Genomic DNA, 25,420 nt, shown 5'->3' with positions numbered 1-25,420 from the left:
TTCCTTATATTTACTCATTTATCTGTCTTTTTTTACATGAAGGAATTTCTTTCCTATAAGTTTTGCTAATTGAGAAGCTGATATTAAGCTGGGATTTTTGCTCAATCCTTTTCTTAAAAAAAAGAGCAGGAGACACTCTTTATAAGAAGAGGAGGACACTGCATGGGATGGGGGTAGGGAATAAGGAGGGAGAAGGAGGGAGAAGCAGGAGGAGGAGGAGGAGGAGAGATGGTTGTGCAGATTTCCTGCCCACACTTCAAAAGGGGCTCTCTTCTCCTGTATTATTTCCTTTCCCATTAGCTTCACTTTGTTGGCTTATGGTTCCAAAATGCACCAGGAGTCAACTCCAGTGCAAACCTGATATTAAAAACTAACAGGCTAATGCCAGGGAAAACACACTCTGCTCCTGGTTTCAAAGACAGATTTTCTTTTTTCATAAGTGCAGCCATGCTTTTCTAATAAAAATTCATTAAACAATGGTTATGAAAGATGAAGGGTGGGGGAGGGGGAAGGGATATAATCAAGTGAGTCCCTTTGAACTCACTTGAAAAAATACAAAAGCAAACAACCAAGCTGTTAGTGTCACACGTTTCCCTTATGAACAGAGAGGCCTATCCAGGTTTGCTCACAGTCCAGGGAATAAAGATGAGTTAGGCACCTTATCTAAACCTCTCCCTCCAAAACCTCTAGGATTTCTATTTGGTAAACGTGGATGTGGAGGCTGTTTTGTGTTGCTTCAGTTTACATTATTGTGGGTCTAAACGAGCCTCGTAGAGACTGCTTAATTCGTTTATGTAAAGTAAAAACAAATGTAGGAGCCCTCGCTATTTTTTATTGTTAACATCCCATTGGGAGGCAGGAGAGTAAATATTTTAGAAGTTTAAAGCAATCTACTTAAGCTTAATAATAATGCTGGGTTTCAAGTAACAGAGAAGACTACAAGTCACTGGAAGATCAAAGATTATGCTGAGTTTTATAGCAAATCTGGGCAAAGATCTCCTGGGAGGGGTAAATCTTCAGAACTCTCCTTTCCCAGTCTTTCATGGTGATCGTTTGACATCTATGGAACAAGAAAGCGAGCAAGAGAGAATTCAGGCAGTTCTCCTGTGTCCAGAGAAACAGAAGGCTACAAAACTGAAGGATTGCTGACATTTTAACTAGTTTATATATTAAAAATTATAAATTAAAAAAAAAAAGAGAGAGAGAAAAAGCAAAAGCAAAGTAAGTGTGTCAGAAATACCCTTTCTTTTCCTGGGTCAGTTTGTAATCTCATGTTAACTGACTTTTGAGTGAGTCATCTCTAAATAAGATTTCTGGTAATTTTCCTGGGTTTATGTTAAGTTCTTTAGCTTGTCAGCAAATATTCAGAATAATCATCTTTTGAGAGACATTAGACACTCTACACTCTTCCCAGCAATGCTGTCCTTTTCATCTGAAATGAGAAGAGTGCTACGTTTTGGGCCATGGGCATGACTGCACATTTAAAAAAAAAAGATGGAGAAAAGGGCTGATAATGATTGATGCCACATAACAATACTGTAGTATCAGGTATGTGTGTCTGTGGATGTGTTCAGGGGATTGATATTTTGGGACCATAATCAAGAATCTCTAACATAAGAAGAGAAACTGGGCCACATTATTTTCCCATGGCTGACAAACTTTCCACTGGCCCAGCTTCCAATTATAAAAACACTGGAGTCCTCAGCCATTACACCAAAGCTTGTAAATTTCCTAATGAATATTTAAAATAACCCTATGGAGTTTTTTAATGTTAATGTATTTCAGCCTTTGACTAACACGAATATCCTACAGGGTTACCATCGTGTTTAGCTACATGGTTAATTCCATTCTTTTATTTTAATGTTAAAATATAGTGCCAGAGAAAAAAAAAAATAAATCTTTGTTTCATCTTCTCCTGGTGTACATTTTATGTTATTGTTTGATTTTATTTTAATGCCACAGTGAAGTTCCAGACACAGAGCAGATGCACACAGCCAGTTTCTTTCTAGGCTGTCTTACAGCACAAAAGCGAGATGTGCACTCTCCCCACCCCCAAAAAAGCAATTATTGAAAATCAATACCATAATAATGGTGAGCAGTGCTGTGTTTTTTCCTTGATAGCCAATTATGAGCAATTTACTAAAGTTGTCAACTCGTGGCAAAACAAATAGTGTTAATAGTATAGATTTCATAAAGACCTATCTGTCTTGTTATTGCTACAGTCTGAGTGGTGCTCCAAGTTCAGGCTGGTAATGGAGCAATAACTCACGCAGCGATGGAGAGAGTACCATCACCAACACTGGATGCCTTTGGAGCAGGGGGACTGAGCACTGCTGCCATGCAATATGTCCAAATGTGATTCCCTCCCCATAAATAACCACTGGCTTTGTATCGGAAAGGTGGGCAACCATGATACCTAGAAATTTCTTGAGTGCTTTTGGGGTATTTTAAGACAGTATGATAAACCATCGTGGTATTTTGAGAAGAATTTTGGGACTGTGAAGTTAAGGCTGTGTTTCTGATTGCTGACTTCAGGCCTGAAGGCTGGCAACCCAAGTGATGTGTTTGCATAGTATCTATCACAACGGGAACTTCTCAGTGCTACTGGCACGTCATTATGAGCCACAGCAGTATGAAAGTGATGTTAATGTAGTGGATGAAAAGTTTGGTGTCAAATCAAACAGACTTCTTTCTGTTGATGACAGTTTTCCCAAGCCAAGTTCTGTCAAAGTGCTTTACCTGTGGGAAATTGTCTCTCATACATTGCAGCAAACATGACAGACTCCACCTTCTTGAGAGACACAGAGCTGTTCCTGGAATTTCGCACTCACAAATTTGTTCTCACAAAGCAGGGCTTTTTGTGACAGAAAACAGAGAGAAGTAAATAGCTTCTAAACTAAGTAGAAATAAAAAGCTCTGTGAATCTGAGGTGTTACCACCGGGGGAGAGGTGTGAAGGGGGCAAATTCCTTTCTTTGGTCAATGGAAAATTCACAGAAATGAAAGATGCTCATGTGGCGTCAGACATGCTCTATATGTCTGCACAGCTGAGATTCACAATGAGTGGATTTTTTCTTTATATCCCTAAAAGTGTGCTAAAATGTATTCTGGTGCCAGCATGATGAGAGGAGGCTCACCTCATGGCTGACCTGTCCAAGTGGCCCGTGTTCCTGCTGAAAGCTCCCAGAGGAGGGGCAGGACTGCAGTGAGCACCCAGGATGAGCTCAGGCCTTTACCTCAGTCCAAACTTTGAGTTTGAACCTGAACTATAAAGCTGGGGTGCAGCCCAGATGATGAATTGAAAAGTGCTTTGAGCATGGGAATTCAGCCTGCGCTCGGGTTTCTTTGTGTTCCAGCTCAGCTGTTCACCTCTCTAGGAAGCCACCATTCCTACTCCCAAGATTTTCCTCGGTGTAGGTGCAAAAACAAGGTGTGGGAACACAAACCAGTGTCAGCAACTGTTCGCTCCTGTGAATATATGAAGGACAGCTGTCCACAGAGAGTTTTCAAGCTGCGTCCATCTTCTGATCTCTAAGTGTGTGCATGTGTGTGTGTATATTTAGTATTTAAATTAACTTTCTTCCATTTTTATCCCTGCCCTACTAAGCACTGGAAGAGTGACACTGGCCTTCCACTTGCAAGGAGCTGGCAACAGCTGTGTCTGGTGCAGTGTCTGCCACACACATGTGGTGCTCCCTCATGGCTGTCTGGTGAGGGTCTGAAGACAGCAGCAGCACTTGCTGTCAGTTTTTAGGCACTGATCTGCTTTCTTTCAGTGCATCCTTTGGAGCAAGTGCATGCTCCACTCTCCTTCCGTAGGAGAAGCTGTAAGTGGAAAAGTCTACACTGGGCACTCCAAATGCTCCCTTAAGATGCCTTGTCTCTTTTAATCTGCCATCCCCTTTCCCACATACTGGAATAGCCGCTCTGCTGCAAACTCCAGCTAGTGCTCATGGGGTGCCTTTAAATGCCTGAAAGTGTTTCTCTGCTGGGGACTGTGAACATCTCCTTTGCCATAATCCCATCTCTGTGTGGCAGGGGCGGGGAGTTGGTGTCCCAATTTTTCTGGACAGTTTTAGCAAGAAAATCTTTCTGGAAAATAAAGGGTTGATTTTTTTTTTCTTTGTGCCTAGTCTGTTTCTAGCTAAGCTAAACCTGGCAAGCAAATTTTAGGTGCCTCTTTAAGCATTTGCAGATCTCACTAGCAAGGAGGAGGAAACTGCTTTGGGAAAATAAAAACCAGCCTGCACATGGAGGAGAAATTGGAATCAATTTCCATGTCAGGTTTAAGGTCTGTTTGAACACTGAGGTTTGAAACTGAGATGCAGAATCAAGTATGGTAGTGCTGAAACCATGCTGAAACTCTGTTCCATGAGATTTCTTCACTAGCAGACATAAATTTTAGAAGTCAGGTAGCCTGAAGGGATTTCCATCATCTTGGGTTGTAGAGGATAGAGAGTTGGAGTTCTCAGAGTCTTGTCACTCTGGATTTGTTGTGACACTAAAACAGAAGGGAAAGTACCTCATTACTTAACAGTGAATGGATGGATGTGGGGCTTTATTTAGCAGTTTGGAGCAATCTCCAAAGCCATTTAAAGAGATGAAGTGAGAACAGCTTCTTCAAGTGATTTCATAGATGAAGCTTAGTGAGATAATGAAATTTTGCCAAGATGCTGTCACTAGTACAGCTCTTCTTGAGCAAAAAATCCCATGATCTTTAATTGATAAGTTGACAAAGGCAAAAAACTAGTTTTGTCAAACGCAAAAAATAGTTTGGCCAACAAAAATAGATAAATAAACTGAAGGTGTGACACCAATGAAATTTGCATTATTACCAACACCATTTTTCCAGTCGTGACCAGAGCAGCAAGGTAAGTCATGAGGAACACAGCAGAGCACACAAGCAGTTCACTAGAACTTCCTTTCCACACACACACACATACCAGTGCAGAGAGTCTAGAGAAAACTTCAGATGGAAAATGGAAGATCAGAAGATCTAGGAAGGAAATACTTCATATAAAAATCCATCAATCTGGAAAATGTTTGTGTTACTAGTCACTGCATCTCTATTAGTGGATGAAGAACTTTCTTACTGTTTTTTGTAACTTTTTCTCGAGACTGCTTGCCTGAAAATCAGGTAGCGTAATGCTGATCCTTGTAGACTGGTTTTCTCTGCTTCCATATATAAGACAGCTGTCCCTCTTGGCTTTTCTCCAATGTCTGCTCCATGAAGGTATAAGGAATATTAATAAAATCTCACTCTAGGCCCTTAAAAAGTGTTTTAAGTTAGTAGCACAGACGTATGTTTCCTTCTGTGACCTCCTCTAGATGTCAAACAGAATATGAGCCCCAGCTAGGTTCTGTGAATGGTCCTCTGGAGCAGCCTGTCTCTCCTGGTCTGTTTACAAAAGAGTTCTAGAGCTTCTATTTTGGTGCCTCAAGTTTGCAGGCCAGCATGAGTAAACTTTCTAAGTTGTGTGCTACCAAACTCATCTCATCAGTGATCTAGTCTGTGAAAGGGTGCTGCTGGTAATGCACCGTTTGGAAAAAAACAGCAGTAAAACTCTTTGTCTTAAGTAATTTATTTCATACACTGCCTCTTTTCTGGCATGTGAATTGTGTGTTAATAGCTTGCAGTTTTCTCACATTTGCTGGTTATTTGAAACTATTGTCTGAATAATTTCTATGAATAATTCTTCATCTATAGGTATTTCACACTCATTTCACTGGGATTATTTTGAAAACTGAAATTCATCTTTCAAGCTGAGTCAGTTTTTATAGGTCTCATGGATCATAAACTGTATTTATTTTCATGGAATTGACCATTGAAAAATAGCATGTATTGTCCCATGAAGAAAGAGATTTGGGTGCATGATGAACAAATCTCATCTGCTTGTAGGTTCTGTTTGGTTTGTTTGAATGAAGCATCATTCACAGAAACAACCATAGTATTAAACAAACTCACGAGTTCACCTAGCACAGCCCCCTGCAACCTTAGGTAATCATTTGAGTAATGATTCCAATACTTACAGATTTTTAGGGTATAAATTATCTGGGAAAAAAATTTCATTACCCTTTTGATCAAATTGTAAGTCCTGAAAACATTAGCCACTTTCTTGTGGACATTCTAAATCTGGATGTTGCAAGTAGAAAAGTCAGAGAGAAAAAGAAAAACGGAATATGAGAAAGGTAAGATGTAAAACTGGAAGGAATCTCAGGTCCCTGCCATCACCAAGTCTAGGCAATATTTTAAAGAGGAAAAGTTAAATATTTATAAGCCTTAAAGAACAGTTTATTTTGGATTAATTTTGCATATGAAAGTTTGGGTTGGTTTCTTTTTATCTCAGGAGGATCTGCTGTGCCTGTTAGTCACTTCTCTGCGGGAGTACCTCAAGGAACTTCCTATTTCTTTTGTGAGTAAACTGCAAACCTTCATATCAGCTGGCTGCTTCTTGTCCAGAAGTGAGACCATGTGTGGAAGTCCATTTTAATATTTAAGGATTTTGTTTCATAACAGCAGTACCATGCTTTACAGCATATTCTCTTCATTCACACTGGAGAAGTATTTTTTCTAAATGTATGGGAGTGCTAGTGAATACTAGAATGAGAGAAAGCCTTTTATTCCAGCCTTCAAAATGCTTGCTTACCATCTTGCAACAAGCAATAAACAATTCAGTATCATCTACACCTCACCCAGTTAAAGTCCTGGGAATAAATTGTTATGAATCACTATTTAATTAACCAATTAATTCTTGTTTCTGCATTAAAAGTAGCCAGGTCTTAAAGGTTCAGTGCCTTTTTTAAAAAAAGTTTTGCAATCTCCACCATACTAACATGAATGTTTCCACTGTGTACCATGGATAGAACATTTCTGTGCTCACTGTCTATCTTGTCTGGATCATTTGAAGACTATTTCCCCTAAATGCAATGTTACTGTAAAACAGAAAGATGTTTGGATGTGAGTTTTAGCTCTCTTTTTATTCACAGATCCCCAGCAGACAGCTGGCTGCCCAGCACAGTCTGAGGCAGTAGGTTATGGCAATGCTATTGCAGAAATGTATTTGGAGCAGTATGTCATTTCCAAACCCACAGGTTTGCTGAATTAGGTGAGTAATATTGGGGGCATGCATTGCCTGCTGTAGGATGCCAGGGGATCATAGAACTGAAGGGACCATGGTGTCTGTCTCATTCTGGTGTGTGCTTATCTGCGTTCCAGTGATGCTAACGCCACGGCCTTGTCAACAGGCTGTTCTGGTGCTCCACAGCCCCTGCTGTTAGAAAGAGACTCCTAGATATATCTTGAATCCTTTCACCCATTATTTCTGCCCATAGTTTGCAAGTTCTCAAACACAAGAACGAGGAAGAGATTTTACATGTTTACATTTTTTAAGGCATATGAGTTTCTTCTCATGTTTATTCCCGAAGTATTTCAAGTTCCTACAGTACTTCCTTCATTTCAGATTATGCCCCCTACATTCTCATCTTTGTTAGTCTTTAAATGCTACCTTACAGTGCCTGAATTCTTGTGGTGACTTGCCGACTAATGTGAAAGGAACAGGAAAACTTAATATTTTGAATAGCGTTTTTTTTATATAAAGTCTGGCACACTGATAGCTTCTGTAAGAATTGACATGATGTGTTACCCTGATGCTAATTCAACGATAATTCCTGATAGTATTACTAATAACTTCTGAATTAAACCATTGCCAGTTTCTAGATGATTGTGCTTGAGTAGCTTAGCTGATACATGGCCACTTCACTCCATCCTGCTGTACCTAGCTTTTGCAAAAACTTGCCAAAAACTTTACAATTTCCTTTAACTGTGTGTGAACATAGCTAGACAGAATATTTGGTATAGTACCTATTGCCATGAGCTCAAAGTGAACAAGTGCAACATATATTTACTACTTGAAAACAATCTAGAACAAATAGCTCCTCTAAGTCTCACAGTGAGGAAAAAGATGGTTTTAAATTTCTAAATTGTCAATTTTCTTTCAGTACTAGGTTCTCTCAAGCTGTGTCCTGGTTATGCATGAGGAAATCCCAACAGTGCTGCAGGATTTTGTGATAGGAGATTGTGAGCTGGAGGAACATGCACTGTTGCTTTGCTGCTTGTGGACACAGCTCCAATGGGGTTGGAACCAGACAAGGTGGTGGAGTGGGCTAGTCACCTGTCTATGCTATGGCAAATATTCAAACTTTTGCAGAGAAAAGAGAAAGGGGCTTTTTTCTTTTTCAAAACTTTCTATTCACTTCCCACTTGTGGCTTTTCTAGGCATTACACTAACCATAGACTAATAAAGAGCGAAATGACATAAAGTTTTATCAGGAAGAGGGTTCAGTGACACGAATCAGCCTTAGGAGGGAAGATGCTGAGTAGGTATCAGGAGCCCATGGGCTTTTCCTTGCCTCTGCCACTGCCTTGCCTCCCATCCCATCTCACATGAGAAATTTAAGACCTGGGACTTTCTCTTGTTCCGTGCTTGAATATTGCTTAATAACAACCTGTACATACTACTGTAATATAAAATACAGTAATAAACCTCCCTCAGACACCTTTTGGAGAGCTGTTAAATAAACAAGTAGGAAACAATATAATGTAAGGTGCAATTTACAATAGCTCATAAATATTTATGCAGCATGTATAATGATGTCATGACCACAGAGAGTTGACCTCACAATACAGTATATTGGCTGCAGAAATTATGCAAGTTTCAGAAACAAGAGCAAACTATGATTAGGAAATCCCCTTGAAAGTAAACTGGTCTTTAACTATCTGCCCCTGAGCTCCCTGTAAGTAACTTGGCAAACAAGTAGGTATTTTTGATGTTGGGACTTTCCATGGGAATGGGATCCAGCTGCTCATGCCAGTGGTTACTGTTGTGACTGCTTTTGCTCTCTTAAATATCTTTTGGTTAATTTTGTGTAAGTGTGGACTCAGCTAGTCACCATAAACAGGGAACCATTTTAATCTCTGTTTTCAAAAGGGGAGATGCTTACCAGCTCTTTCCAAACACCAGATTTGATTAATAACTATACCCACCTGCTTTGCCACAGTACATTTCCTTCAGTTTTTGCTGGTTTTGATACATCTGAAGTGCTTGATCATCTGTGCAAGTGTACAAACAACCACAGAAGAATGAAGATATGGAAATTTTGCAAGGCAATAACAAAGATATTTTCATCTCTTTACTTTCCTTTACTTTTTCTGAGACCCAAAGTGTGGTAGAGCTTAGATGGTCAGTTGTAGGCACAGGAAGGATATTTTTGAGGTTTCAGGAAACTCTGAGAGGTGACTGTTTACTTGAAACAAGACCAGATACCAAGCTCTGACTTGTGCCCAAGTTCTCTTGAAGTGTGAGGAGTGAAAGGCTTCAATCCCCTTTTGGTACCTCAATAGTGTAAAGCCTCACCTCTGCAAATACAGGGGCACTTCAGTCTAGAGAGGTGATTGAAACTCTTACAGACAGATCCTTATCAGCTTTTTTGCTACCCAGTTTATGTACCAGTAACCGCAGATCCAGAGGAACAGGTAATTCAGAGCTGGCTTTAACAATCACAGTAAGCAGTGGGACACATACTTCATGAGCTATCCAGCTTTGAACTCTGTGTTGTCATGGCTAGATGGCTGTCTTTCTAGCCCATCCACCCGATTTAGTTTAGGGATAAAATTAGGGATATGCATATGCTTTCTGTGAATGGTGTGTACATTGTCATCTGTAAACAGGTGGATGTGAGCCTGCTCCCAGCTGAGCCTACGCTGTCTTGGAAGGAGATGGAGAGGAGAGTAGTGAAAGCCTTGAAATCAGATTCTTCTGGTGCTGCTCAGTGCAAGATGATGTTGGCTCAGTCTGTTTCTGCAGCACAGAAGGAGGTTTTAACCTTTAATTTTGTGCTGCTGTGGTCAAGGAGTCTAATTATGGCTTTCTGTTACTCTGGGATTCTTGGTAGCTAAATAGGTGTGTTGGACTTCCATCCCTTTCTTCATCCCACTGCAAGGCAGACAAACCCAAATAATTTATTTCCTACATGGGAAGCAGGTGCTTAGTGAAGGGCATAAATCCTATAGAGCTAGGGAAAAAAAAACCAAAAAAACCCTGAACAGTCAGTAAAATAGATGCTAGGGAAAAAAAAAATACAAATCAGTAATTCTGCCACCAGGCACCTGCTGGCATTGTCAGCAAAATTTAGTAAGAGAAGTGTACTGAGCCACATGTTTTGCAAATGCTTTTTTCGAAGCCTGTTATAGGTCTCTCTGCATGTTTATTTATTACTGTCATCACAGCACTTCATTCAGGCTTTTAAAATGATTCTGAAAGGCATGAGGTTTAACATCCACAGGTCTGATGTCATGCTTTAACCTCCAGACACCTACTAGCAAGGGCAGAAGCTGGGTGACATTTTTTGCATTGTTCCAGCAGCACGTCTCTTAGGCTGCCTAGAAAACTAACTGGGGTGAGAGGAAGAGGTCATCTGCACACTCACACCATCAGTCCTTGACCTTTCTGTTAACAATATCCACAAGATGTCCTTTCTGACAGCTGCAGCACAGAGCTATTTTGTGATAGGGACACATGTCCAGGCTGAAATCATCAACTAATTTCATCTAAGCTGCAGAGCAGCTAGCAGAAACTTAGCACCTCTTGGCTGCTCCAACAACTGCTCTGGTTCTGAACTAGTGGCCTTTTGGTGACAGGCTCTGATATCCTATTACCAATTCCCAAACCATCCAGCTCCTCTGAACACATGCACACTCAAAAAACAATTACATGCAAATGTAAATGGCTCTGAAGTGCCTAGTGATAGAGACGTGACCTTCACCTGGGTCGGGTGGCTGGTGTGAGACAGCATAAACTGGAGGTAAGCTGACACCTACAGAGTTGTTGTCTTGGCAGTTTCAGAAACAGACTCTAGCCCCACGCCCTTGCTGTCCTTTGCTTCCTCTCACCTGCACCCTCCTCATGGACGATAAAAATGAGATGCAATACATCACTTTTTTGATGGCTCTATTTTCAATAGAAATGGGAGATCAGGAACTTGAAATGACTTGTGAGATTTACATTCATCTGCTGTATCAGGTTGTTAAGAAGCTGTAGCTCTGGTCACTTCAAAGCACTTGTTATTTTGAAAAATTGGCCAGAACTTCAGCTGGTGTACATCAGCACAACTCTGTTGCTTCAGTAGAGCTGATTTACTCCAGCTGAGGATATGGCCTCATATCATATGGCTGTTTCTTAACTTAAAATATATATACAATGCTGCTGAACACAGGCAGAGTTCAGGATGAGAGTAAAGGAGAATTCTTTGTAGGAGGATCTTGTTCCTGATAAAGACATTTATAGTAAATGATTAGAAAATTATGTGTCCCTACATTTTCTAAGCATGCCACGTTTGGATATAATTGTGTTACTTTGAATATTATTACTTCCATTTACAAAGTGAAATTCCAGCCCTGCTCTTTGAAAATTTGTCCCTTCGTAGTTAGTAAATCATAATTATACTATCACAGTGGTTACCAGTGTACCCTGAGGGTCAATGGACTGCTTCTAAGAGAATCATAGGAAGTAACTAAGAAAATCAAACCTATTGTTAATAATGCTGAATTTATCATGCAAGGATGTGCAGCACCACTGAAAAATGTTTCGGGGATTGTAATTTGTAGAAGGCTGGAAAACATTTTCATGAGGTAATATTTCTCTTCACCTTTCTCATTGTTTTTCTTCATGTTCTGGTACCATTTAGTATTCCATCCCTTTCTGACAGTGTGTTTATGTTTTCTTTCGCTTTGTAAGACAGGATCTTGGATCTTTAAAATGTGTCTGGCTGATCTGCCTGCTGCCTATAAGGCATCAGTGAATGTTAAGATATTATCCCTGTAGTCGGAGCTTCAGAAGTGGCCATCTGTGGTGGCACCTGAAGAAAGGTTTTAGGACAGTCATTTGTCAAGATGTTATGTTCCCATCCTAACAAATCAAGTGCCTTATAAGTCAGCTGTGCTATCCTTGGGCTTTTTATATATTTGCCTTTATTTGGTTCCTACCATAACAGATCACGAATATGTGTCTTACATAACAGTGGTGGTCCTGGTGAAATCCCTGTTAGAAACCCACAGCAAAGCACTGAACCACATTTATAGTAAAAATATAATTTCTTCATCAAACAATGCACAGAGTAGACAAAGTGCCTTTAATAGCACCCTGACACAATGCTGACCTGGATAAATGGAAACTCTCTGTCCCTGAGCCCTTTCTTTGTGTTGTGTTCAAATTCTACAAATTCTACCATCAGCAAAGCAGATCTCTGAAGGGGTTTGCTCCCTTGCTTTTTCATCCTTTAGATTCTTATGGCTGAGCTGGGACAGAGGGAATGCATTTCCTTCAGGCACCTCATCAAACAAGGACTTCAAAAAAAAAAAAAAAAAAGCTCACTTTTTGCTAGCTATTTTGAAATTGTGAAATTGGAGTCAATTTAAAATTTCCAGGACAGCTTCTCACACAGGCTGACATATACACTATTGAATCAAAAATCTATATAATGAATACCAGGATGAGTAACCATGAGGATTAAATGCATATATCATTATGAGAATTGTTACTTATTCTTACATGCATTATAAGGGAGAAACTTTGTTACTAGGTTCTCTTCAGTCTGGAGCAAGAGTTTGTGTGAGGATTAGATAGAAGGCAAAGAAAAAAAAAAAAAAATCTCTGTTTGCATCCACAGCTTCTGTGAGTTAAATGCATTTATTTGCTGGGTGGTAACCTTACAAGGGATATGAAGGTGCTCTGAAACTAAGTGTCAGGAATAGCTGATCAGAGTGATTTTTAAAAAATTATTATACAAGGCATAAGAATGGGTAAAAATTGCCTATTTTCAGCAGGAAAGTAGCAACATATTCATTAGGAGTTATATACCACACAACTCTTTCCCTGCAAAAAGGAGGATACTTTTTCTTTTCCATTCTCTCTCTCCTGCTGTCAAAATGGAAAAAAAGGACATAAAGGAAGAAGAGGGGAAGAACATGAAAAAAACATAAATGTGGAAAGGCAAAAATAATAATATAAAAAAAAATATATCTGTTTTCACTGCAAGAGGAAATAAATTTGAAGGAAATTAAAATATTCTTAATGTTTTTTTGTCCAGAAATAATTCTTTACCAGACCAATTTGTGGTAAACAAGGGCTCATCAAAACCACATAATAAAAAATGCTTTTGAAAACAGTGGAGACTTGCAACTTAGATGTGAAACAGCAATTGAAGAAATCTCTCTGAACATATTTAACTATTCACCTAGAATCCTGTTTGAGATTGTAACAGAACAGGTTGTTCCAATACAATATAAAACCATTTCCAGTTTTTTTTCCCAATGATGTGTTTTTGTCTTCTCCATTCAGGCCTGCCCAGAACAGTTGTGCACTTGCACAGCAAGCTTGACTGAGGAATTTATCTGGTTTAAAAGTAAGCCAGGAAATTGAAAGAGATTTCCAGGTTTCTCACCAAACTATTGGGTGGCCATCAGTGTGGGTCCTGGCACTCAAGATCCAAATATTCTGTCTGGAAACACCTTGACTTTGCATGTAGGTCTTGTCCCATGTTTCATTAGAGGTCTTTGGGATGCTGACTTTCCCTAGGGAAATTTTGGAAATGAGGTTTTCTGTATTGTACACCATGAGGCCGACCCAGGACCTTTATATATGAAACAGGAAATATAGTTTGCTAAGCCAGAGCTCTACTTCTGCCTTGGCTTTGAATGTGTTGACTTCGCTGGAGCTACCTTTCATTCTTTCATTCATGTAACAGCAGGCAGGAAGATATTTAGTGTTGAGCCTCATAACACTTTAACTAAGGAAAAATGAAAAAAAAAGTGACAGATTCAAATTCTGTAACCTCTGAATTGTTTGTTTCCATATATCTAAATGCATCAAATGACCAAAAATATCACCACAGCACCTACCTTCACGGAACATATTATCAGTTCTGTTTCCTCTGATTAGGTTGAGAAAATGGAGTACAGAAAAATTAAACCCAAAGCCACAGAGAAAATTTGTGCCACAGCTTGGAGTAGAACTCAGATCTCCTTCAGGAGTATTTAATGAAATAAGCCATGCAAATATAAGTGCAATTGTAAGTAGTCTAGCAGGATCCTTTTAGTGAGGCCTGGGTGGGCAGAAATACCTGATCCTTTTTAAACTGGCATGGAAAACAAGGCAGGCACCATGCAGTAAGTGCCCCTCCATCTGGTTTTAACCATCTTGCATTGCTGTATGCTATTTGCCCAGGCTGGGGTGAATGCCTGGCCTAAAAAACTTGTCCCTAATACATGCAGAAGAGTTTTTGTGTACTTGCATTTGCTTTCAGATAATTTTTCACCATGTCCATCTGGACCTTTTTTTAATGTATTCCTTCAGTACCATTAGTGAGGCAGTGCAATGCCATTTTTCTAAGGTCCTGAATGTTTACTTCTCCAGGTAGGGTGATTATGGGCATGATGGAATGATGTCTTTAGTCAAGTGTAGATCTTATCTTCCAATGTAACAAGGTAGCCTAATGAAATGAGTTTTATTCAAAGATCTTGTCTCATAACGCTTCAGGAAAACATGATAAATTGAATGATTCTTTTAGCAAATGCATCACACAAAGCACTGGCATATTGCTTATGAAGTTTAATTTTGTAATAGTTCATGGGGTATAATATACCTGTAGCTATTTCAGTGGAATGAATTTTACAGGCTCATTACAAAAGCAGAACTGTTGTCCCAAAATATTGCTTTTCTTGTTGAAGTGTTGTTCAGATTCAGGGCAATTTGCATGTATAACCTCCAAGGAATTGCTACATCTCACTTTTACGTTTTTTTTTCTTTTATTGTTCTATTATTATGAACTATGGTGAAACTCTTTTATTTAAATAATGAGAGACTAGCTGTTATTAGCAGCAGTTTCACTGACTGAATGTGGCATGCCAAATCTAAATCCAGAAATAGTTATTTTTTTAAACTAGGAAAAGTTTGGTTGTTTACCAACTTAAATAATGTAAAACTAGAAAAAAGTAAAAATATTGTGATTTGGACATAATTTTGTTCTCTCGGATTTCAGACTGGTGGTGTATGCATTACCTTTAACGGGAAAATGACTGACCCAATTTACTTATAAAAATGAGAAATTACTTTCTCAATACAATGTTTCCAACAGTAATTCTGCATTCCCATTACTGTAGAATTGTGCATAATGCATGAAAACTTAGGGGGAGCCTTCGGTGTACATAACCTTGTAAATTTGGACCTTCCTGAGCTTGTCTCTGACTGTGGTGGCTTGGGAGAAGAGCACTTGTCACTCCCTTACAGGCAAGACTTTCATCCACCTGGGATTTCCAAGTGCATTCCCAGGAGCAGTGGGGTGTCCCATCTCTTCCTTTCATGAGAACTCCCCTCCTGCTTCAGCAGATCTGCCACATTTGTGCTTTTGATAGCTGGGAAAATAGTAAATATTGAGTTTATAATTTGTTTCAGTGGAAATGGGTGTGGGGGTCACCTAGCAGACGGTATAGGTATAATTTAAGTGACTCAAGTTTTTGGCAAAGCATGCACTCAGTGTCTCCTGGTGACTGAAAACTGATACTATAACCATTTCACCATCTATCCTTTCTTACACAGGAGACGGTATTTTCAAGTGCATGGAGTTGCCATGCAGTGCTGGTTCCCAGAGAACACCAAACTCATCCTCCAGTGTGTGCTGTGCTTATAACCAGCACATATAACTACCACCTCAGCAACCTGAAAACTGGGTGAGAGAAAGAGCTCATGTAAATCCAGATCTTGCACCTGTTGAGGAGCAAGAAGCATAGGTTCCTAGGTTAAGGATCTCAAGGCACTCCTAGGTAGAGCTCTTTCGACACAGATTATAAAACCTCTGGGACCACCACAACTGATGGGGCTCCTTTCTTTTCTCTGGCTTTTTCTCAGCTCCATTAATTTCTCCTTGCCTTTTTCTTGCCTATAATATCCCTAGAATTAGAATAACCAAAAAAGTAACAAGGAAAAAATTAACAAGGTTTGTGGAAGCAAGATCAAAGAGCAGAACTGAAGTCCATTCCAACTGATGTGAATTTTTCAGAAGGTTAGAACAACACAGGCTCTTTTCATTCTCTCATTCTACATTGTTTGTGTTACAGTAATCTTTAGAGGAGCCTTAAGAAACTGGAGCCTCACTTTGTAAGGCACTGGCTACCAAATACTGGCTAGATCCTCAGCTTCATTGGACTCATGCCAAGCCTGAGTACCAAGGCTCTGAACCCATCTTTTCTGCAATATGGAGAGGAAACACCTGGGCTCAGGAAGCTCAGATTTGGAGCCTTTACATTCTAGCATAGCAGCAGAGCTCATTACTGCTAACGTTAACGCTGCGGCAGGGGGCTTGATTGATTTGCCCTAAGTCATGCAGCAGGCTGTGGCAGAATTGGTCTCCTGAGACCCAGACTCAGGCTCTCAGTCCTTTTCTGTCTGTCTGAGGAAATGCTGTCTGGGAATTGTGCCACTCAGGGAAGCGGTTTCCATGTTTTGGTGATGGGTTGGAGAAGTCCATGGGCACAGTGACTAGGAAGAGCAAGTGTGGTACCTTTGCTGAAGTCTGAATGCAAACTTGAAATGTTTTGGGTTCTGGGGGGGTTAACAGGCTAGAAAGCAGTGAGCTGTGGTATTTCAGTTCATATTATTTAACCTAGTTGTGATGAAATGCTCCTTTAATTGATTAACACAAACCTCTAATTTTTTACTCTTCAGTGAATAAAATGAACTTTCAGTAACTTGTCTTTGAACACTGAAAATTGTCAAATATGTATTTAAGCTAATTTTTTTTTTATAAATCTGCAAATTGTATTCAATTTAAAAACTGGATTCTCAAGATTGCTGATTCTCTGTATTCATTTTTTATTTCCTTTCAAAGCACTGAAAGATGTTTCAGGGGCTGTACAGTTTGGAGTCTACTTCTCTAGATCTTTCCAGACATTATTGGTTAGTATGTCCATGACATTTAGCTTGCAACTCTTTATAAATAAAACTTACAGGAGCATTGAACATGGTAGAATATGCCATGGTATAAAAGAGTTAAAACTCTCTATGGAATTGAGTTTGAAATCTATATAATATGTGTAATGTATTGCACATATATGCCACAGTCAGTATCTTTAATCACATTTGGTGTTTCTGTCTGTCTGCATATACTTCACAATTTTTTCTTCTGTAGCTTCAATTAGTGTTTAATGAACTTAGCGAGAGTTAATTATTAAAAAGTGACTTCAGGGGTCAAGCCTGTTTTACATAGATCCACAAAGACACAGCATGAATGTGGTTTTGCCACTATGAAAATTGTAGTGAAAAGACTGTTATTTTTTTTTTAATCAAGGACTAAAAAGCTGACCTGTCTAAGTATCCTTTCCACAATTCTCCAGCATTATTGCTGCATACATTTATAAAGAAGCAATCTTCCCTGTGTTCAGGTGTTCTGCTCTTACGAATGTAACTGCAAGCATCCATTTAAGTCTGACAGCATCATTCAGTTCTTTTTATGTTCCTCCTCCCTGCTGATTTAAAAATGTTATGAAATTGAAGTAGACTGCCATAAGTACAGTAACAATATGTTATTTTCCCATTAAGTACTATGGGATGTGGTGTTACATACCTTGCTGCAACACTTTTGATAATTAAACATTGAGGAGGGGTGCTGAATGTAATTCTTTTTAATGACATCAGAACCACAGTGTTAATGCAGAATCAACATGCCTACAACATTTTAGATTTAAATCTGTAATTTTTTACAGGCAACATTTGCATTTTGATGAATGTCTTGCACTTTCCTTTTAATATTTGAGCTGAATCTCAGGCTGGTGTGGGATAGACCTATATTGCTCTTCCATTAGACCTTGTTAATGCCTGAGCTGTCAGACGTAGTGCTGGCTTCTCCTGGCCCAATGGGGAGCAGAGGGTTGTCCCTTATCTTGCATGTAGTAAGGACAGAGAGGCAGCAGAAATCTTTTGTACACTCAGACCCTCCCATGCCCTACAAGTGGCAGTGCATGCAGAGTGAAGGGCACTCTTGTCAGGCTGACCCATGACTCAGTAGTGCTTTTGAGTCACCTTTCTGCTTGGCTATCTTTAGGGAATGGGTAGATTTGCCTTACATGCTGCTTTTCTGTGCAGCAGTATGCCTCACATCCTACCCCAGCTTTCGCTAACTAACATTGTCAGCTGATTAATGTTGCATGGCTGGTAATACTGCTGTAGATATTCAGATTTACCCTACTGATCCCTAATACTCTGTTCTAAATAATTTTGGGAGCATAGTGCATGTTTATATTTGGCAAAGGAGTCCAGAGACAATGAACTCTCTGCCTGACATCCAGAGAGGTCAAGCTCCCATTAATCTTCTGCTGTATTCAAGGATCATTGTTGATGGCTACTTGGAAGATTCAGAGCTGCCACTGCAGTAGCTGATGAAGATGAAAGTCAATCTCCTTTGCACGTAGGCATTTGGTGGTGGCTCAGAAGGAAGACTCAAAAATCTGACCTTTAGGTTTTCCTGCTCTCCTTATGCTACAGCCATGCAGGATAAACTTCACCTGAAGTGCCAAGGCAATTTAGACAAAAATTGCTGAGTACAAGTGGTGTTTGTTACTGTGCTGTTCATCTGAGCCTGCAACAGCTGATTTGAGGAGGGATAGTGCATGCTTTGTAATGATGGAGACTTGTTAATTTGAGATGAATTATTAAGTGGTGACAATAAATGAGCATAGATATGTAAACAAATAAGCAATGACAAGGAAAGGCGGGAGAGCAGGGTAAGAAAAATGGCAAGGTTTCCTGAGGATTGGACAAAGATGTTTCTCTGGGATTATTTTGACTGGTGTCAACTCTTCCTTTTATTTGGGAGCAATTTCTTTCAAAGCAATAAATATTTGAAAACTTCATATTTATTAAGTGTTAATTTTACCCCTAGGCCTTCTAAGCAAAAAGTTCAAAACACAACACTGGAAATACACACAGGCTCCATCTGTTCATCTCCTGCTGCAAGCTTTGAAAAGTGTCACCCAAAACCTTCATTATTTCTAGTGGTGATATTTTTTTTCAGGTTTTGGATCCTTGCTTTATCCTTCAATACCTGAACCTTGCTTTCTGTAAGTGAGCTCTTCAGCAGCTGGAACAGTGATGCCCAGTTGCTCACTACAGCTCAAGGAGGTCAGGCCATCACCTGAAGGTGGCTAATTTCCATTTCTAATTATGGCCTCTGGGCAGGCATCCGTATTCAGGACTTTGGCCCACTTCAAACCAAAGAGAATTTCCCACTGCTGATACCAGAAAATTACACACAAAGATGAAATATAGTACCATTTTCTTCCAGGAGCCAAATAAAGAGACAGCACTATTATTTAGGTACCTCTTTCAGGGTTTAGTACATGCTCACAATTTAGATTTTGGGAGCACTATTTATGGTCCACGTTGCTCTCCTGTCCATCTCCTAACACTTCTCCTCAGTATTTCCCTTTCTTCAGCAGTTCCCCAGACCTTCTCTGTCTCACAGGCTGAGATGATCAGCATTTGAATAATCAGCGTTGACACTCTTGAGTGCCATCATTAGGGTTAGGCTAAATCCCTTGGGAGGAACAGAGCCCTAGCAACTCACACTTTGCAGAGCATTTTCTTTTGTTGTCTGCATGTTCAGCACCAAAGGGCTTATGATTTACTCAGTTTTTGAAGTTCTTTTTCTAATTTTGTTGGTCATTTAAAGAGAACAACTCTTCAGGTTCTGCAGAACACCTATCATAAGAACACCAAGCCAGTCAGATGCCATGGACAGGATACTAGCTGGATCTGCTTTGAAAGGTTTTTAATTTTTAAAATTTTTTTTTCCTTAGGAATTAAGTTTCTGGTTATAGTAAGTGGAAGCACTATACATCTGGTATTTCAATGTTTCTGTAAAGTCGGCTGTTTATTTTTATGAAATATGGATTTGAATGCAGCACTTAAAGCTTTAGATTTCACGTGTACTTTGTTCTTGCTGGGAGAATGCAAGAATTCCTCCTCCTGTGTTATACAGAAAAGTGCATATAATTGAGTTTTGTGTGATAGCTCTTTCCAGTTTTAAAGAAGACATAATTGAGGTGTAATTTCACTGCTATCCCTGGACTTCCTAAATATTATCAAGGAACCTTGGTCTGCTGAGAGACCTGACCTGTTAGCGCTGTGCTTTATGCTAGGTAAAAGAAATGTTTGTCATAGAGAGCAAAGAGAGGTATTAGTACTCACTGCAAAGTCAGGGCATGAATTGAGCTACATATAAAGGCAAAACTTGAGGGAGAATATAATCCTGGGTGGACATAAAGGGAAGCTGCTTTTGAGGAAATACTTGAACAGGCAGAGCATCATTCTAGGAGATGAAATTGGTCTCATTAGCTAGCAAATACAAGAGGCTCAGTAAAGACCGCTCATTTTGAAAGAAAGCTGAAGATTTCTCATTTTACCACACTCAACAATGTTGGTAAGCCAATGTTGATCAGGATGTTGATCATCACAAACAGTTATTGTTTGATAGTACTGGTCTTTGCCCATGATGATCTTGTGAGCTCTGGTCCTAGGACTTCTAAGTTGCTGCAGCCAGACCACTCTGAATTTGTTATTTCCCCAAGTGCATCTTTCTTCTCCTCTGTTGTTTCTCTTTCCCTCCTGGGGGATGCACTGATCCAGGCAGACCACACTGTGTGACACAAATATTTTCAGCCTTTCTTAATGGGAGTGTGCTAGGTCAGTGTCCTTGTCTTCCTTGTTCAGGCAGTGTTGGGTTAGGATATCTGTAACCTCAAACTTGGATACCCAGCTTGCTCCTGGGAAGTCTGGACCTTCTCTACAGACCAGGCTGAGACTAGAGATACTTGCCTTGCAACACCTTCCATAGGATGACAACTTATAAAACATCGAGAAAGCTGAGTCTTACAAAAATCTCTGTTATAAGCCTACAGAAACCCCAGGGTTTCAAAGGGACCGTTCATTTTTGGGTGTTTTACCCAAGCAGTAGCCATTCCTGAGGACCACAGCATCTGTTCTGTGTCTTTTCTCATCTGGGTGCTCCTCTGCCTTAGAGCTACAAGAGCCTTAAAAGTTACATTTTAAGCTTTACAACACTTTAAGAGTTGGTTGCCTCTCACAGAGACCCTTCTCCTCTCCTTAAATGGAATGGGCATCTTATTACGGTTTTAACTGACTGGTTATAATGGATTTGCACTTAGGAATCTAAGTTCCTTTAACAGCTTTTTTAAATTCCAGACATAGGGGTTTGGGTGGAAAAGGCTGCAAAAAGAACAAGAAGTCTTTTAATTAAGTGTGTATATTCCTCTTTATACCCCGAGCTGGTCGTAAACCTGGGAACAGGACCCAACTGTTCAGTTTCTAGCTTCAGTCATTCAGCCATACAGAATGTTCTTTTTGCCATTAGAAATATTAATAACAATGATTTATCATTATTTCACCTTCAAAGGGAACAGTAAAAAAAGACAGGTGAAAACATGTTAATGCAAGGAAAAATCACTGACTCCAGATTTGACTTAAAGGTTAGGAAATGTGAACCAATTTTTCTTTTATAAGAGAATATGTCATTTTAACAACATAATTTTAGTGTCATATGATTTTTCTTTGTATTAGCCTTTCCTTTTGTTTCATCTTCTGTTAGGCATAAGAAGCCAGTTCTCAGTGCACAGCCCTCAGTGCTAGGCATTTTGTATCCAAGAACCTGACTTGTTTCCCCACTTTCAATTTATACCTCTACGCGAGATGGTAACATATTGAGATATCAGTCAAGCTATTAGGCTGGCTGTAACTATTTTTAATAAAATACAACAAAATGATAGAAAAAATATTTGAAAAATGAGGATTTGACGTCTTTACATGTGTTATAGATTCTGAACATGATGTGCAAATGGTAAATTCTGAAAAGTTATCTTCCGTATAATGTCATTTCTGCAGAACTCTCTTGCCTCAGGGTTGTGAATTATTGTGCTGTGAACATTATAGGAGAGATTATTTACAATAAATCGTGTAAAACCCCAAATGTTTTGCAATCAGAATATGTCAAATGCTGAGGAATGAGGAACCCCCTTTGGTTTATAACTTCTTTCAAGCATGAGCCAAAAACTGCACAGTACCGTTCCTAATGGAAAAGCATCCAGACCAATCTTTATAAATACTTATCACAGTCCCATAAACTAACCTATTAGAAGAACTTGACATTTTCATTTATACCTGCAAAACTGTTGAAAAAAAAAGTTATGTAGGCTGAGGTCTCTAATGCTTTGTCAACATTTTTTACGCACAAAATAACATAATATAAAGAGTTGCTCATACAATCTTTTGGCTGACCGTCTATTATCTAAAATAAGATTTATCTGAATAATGTGAGTCATTCTTTCTCCAGTTTCCAGTTTATGGTGTTAGAATCATTGTTTTTTATTTCTCCAGTGCAACTGGTGTGCTGCAAAAATCTACTGCAATGTTCACAGGTAATAATGTAACAGGAACCTTTGCAGTAGTTGTGAAATTAATATGGGACCTTACATTTGTAAAATGTTAAAGGTTTTTTTTATCACAAGATCAGGAAATTATTTCTGACGCATCACTCATCTGCAATATTTGATATATGTATTTATGCTCTGTATCAACACTTGCATTTAAAAAGGGAAGCAGAAAACAGTGTGCTGGAAAGGATGTGGGCAGGTAGGTCAGCCCACAGATTCTCTTGGACTGCCCCAACTTAAGTATTTTGGTGGCAGATACAGAAAACTTTCAGAAAACTTTTGGGAAGGCTGTTGAGAGAGGTTCGGTATGCTCAGGGCTTGTAACAAGACTCACAAGTCTACTAAAAAACCCAGAAATGGCAAGACAGAATATTAGCATTAACAGCAGAGAGTATATGCCAACATTATGAATTCCAACAAAATATAAGATGTATGTGGTGTCTAATGGGTCACAGGACAGGATATTTCACCCTTAAAACCATTGAAGAAATGTTGGACTGGAGCCCAGTGAGTAAGATAAATATTGAACCTAATTCTAAAACTACATGACAAAGTTTCTTACAGTGTTGCTGCCATATCCTTCATTAGCATAAACTTTTGTGTCTCCTGCTTTACAAGTAATTTACAACCTGTTTCACTGAATGTGAATGCGGAGATGCTTAAAGCACAGCCATGATGGCAATGAGAAGAACAGTTCCTGCACTTGACTACCAAATACCCAAACACTCAAAACAACTCTGCTGCTCACTTCAAAGCAGTCTTTTTGAAAAGGAAAAAAAGAATGCAAGGTTCCCCAGGAAATCTATTCTTTATCAATCACCTGCATCTATAGTCATGGAGATACAGCATTTTGGTGGAAAAACCAAAGTATTGATTATAAGACCACATCTCTGCAGCCCCACTTTCTTTCCAGATAGTTTTCTGAAAAGCCTGGTGCTTACACACCACCAAGGAAATTAAACAATTTTCTTGGAATCCAAGAAGTTGTCTTGGAAGACACTGTATGTGTTGTTACCCAAAAGTATAGGGCAGAGGGTATATTTTAAAAGAAATTACGTGAAAAAAAAAAGAAGTACAAATGTTATTTCAATTCTATATGCCCCCTCTGACATTTAGTGGTTAAGACTGACTGCTAAATCCCCCACTCCCCTAAAATATCAGGTAAAATACCAATATGCAAAAGTAAGACTTGTGACATCCATGTAAGGAAACAAATACTATTAATTTTTCAGAAATTGTGATGAAAAATGTGGTTTGTAAACTTTGTAATTGTATATTTCATTTTGACCTCAAAAGAAGTATATTTCCAGTCAGCTCATAGAATACATTCCTGCTGATAACATTTTACTATCTAACTTATTTTTATATTATTTGGAAACTCCTGCAACAATGATTTTCACAAAGATGTTGAAATACTTTGACCAGAGAGCAGATTATTTTTACCTTACACAAAAATTGGTGTCCATTGACAAGCAAATCAAGTAGTTATGTGCAATTTTCTGGTATTCAAGCAGAAAATTCTGTAGAAAATGTCTAAGATATTGCACAGAAAAATAATCCACAGTGCATAGGACACCAGCACAAAGAATGGCAAATTAAAGGTTGCCAGGAACAAAGCAGAGCTCAATAAAATGCAGCACATTCCATTATAGGTAAGATAGATTAGCAGAAGACATACCCTGTATTTTATACTTACTTGCCAGGTAAGATATTTCTCTTTCTGTTGATCACTGCCTTTTGAGTTGTTTGGAAAATGTTGGTTTTGGGTGCTGTATGGCGTGCAAGCAGCAGCAACTAAATTTCCCTGTCAAAGATATCTTAAGGCTGCAGCATCTACTCTGGTGTTAATTTTTCCTGATGTGGAGGGAATGGTACCAAAGGTAAGGCATATGTGAATGCCATTCATCAGCACTTAGCAGAGATTTTCTGTGCTTTCTCAAGAAGAGTTCATGGTTTGGTTCTAGAGGTGGTTGGTGACCACCTCTACTTGCAAAACACCTCTGGTGACTGCTAGAGTGTCCTCACCACAGGCACCCTCTGTGATGAGTGAAAGAGTTACAGGTCTTCAAAGGGACTCCAAGTCCTTTCCTCTGCTAGGACTACTCTCTAAGATGTTTTCATCTCTTAAATCTTTTTTGCACAGTTGAGGAAGGACAGACTTCTGGTGTCAGAGTCATGTAGCCCTTTCCTCCCCTCTATATTCTGTGTTCTCTTATTAAAAGGAAATAAAATGGTTTGGAAATGTATTCCAGACACAAGATTTTTTCCTTAATATATATTTCTGATGCAGCCACATGCTGGGTCCTTTACATTAAATACATTTGTTGATTCAAGTTTACTTTTGAAAACAGCCTGCTTTGTTTTCTGGTTTTAGTTGTTTTGTTTTGTATTTTTTTTTTCATTTTAAAACCACTAGTTTATTTTTTGTACTTCTTGTCCTTTTAAAGAATGCAGACCTCTTCTTCCATCTCCTCTTGTTTATTTAGTGCTTCATGGAAACACACTGATCTTCACAGTCAGAAGCCCATTGTCAGCCTCCTTGGGTTGCCTCTGGCATCGTGACTTTTAAAATGATGATTTCCATCCACTAAGAGGTAACTTAGTTTTGGTTTGGATTGATCTCATTCAGCTTTAACTGTCCAAAGTTAAAGTATCTACGCCAAGCTAGTTATATGTGCTCCTTCTAAACTTAATGGAGAAAAAGAGATCTCCAGAGGTTACTCACCTCAGCGCTAGTTCCCTGTGTGACTGTCTATTGCCAGAGTGCATGGATGATGAGCTTTGGCTGTGAGTGGACCCTCCCTGCCCATGTGTGTTTTATATTTCCAAGCTGACCTTCACAAGGAAGGGGTGAGGAGCCTGTTTTTGT

Source organism: Catharus ustulatus, chromosome 2 (assembly GCF_009819885.2).
Source record: "Catharus ustulatus isolate bCatUst1 chromosome 2, bCatUst1.pri.v2, whole genome shotgun sequence".
In the NCBI taxonomy this organism is placed as follows: domain Eukaryota; kingdom Metazoa; phylum Chordata; class Aves; order Passeriformes; family Turdidae; genus Catharus; species Catharus ustulatus.
Note: the sequence above shows the minus strand (reverse complement) of the source record.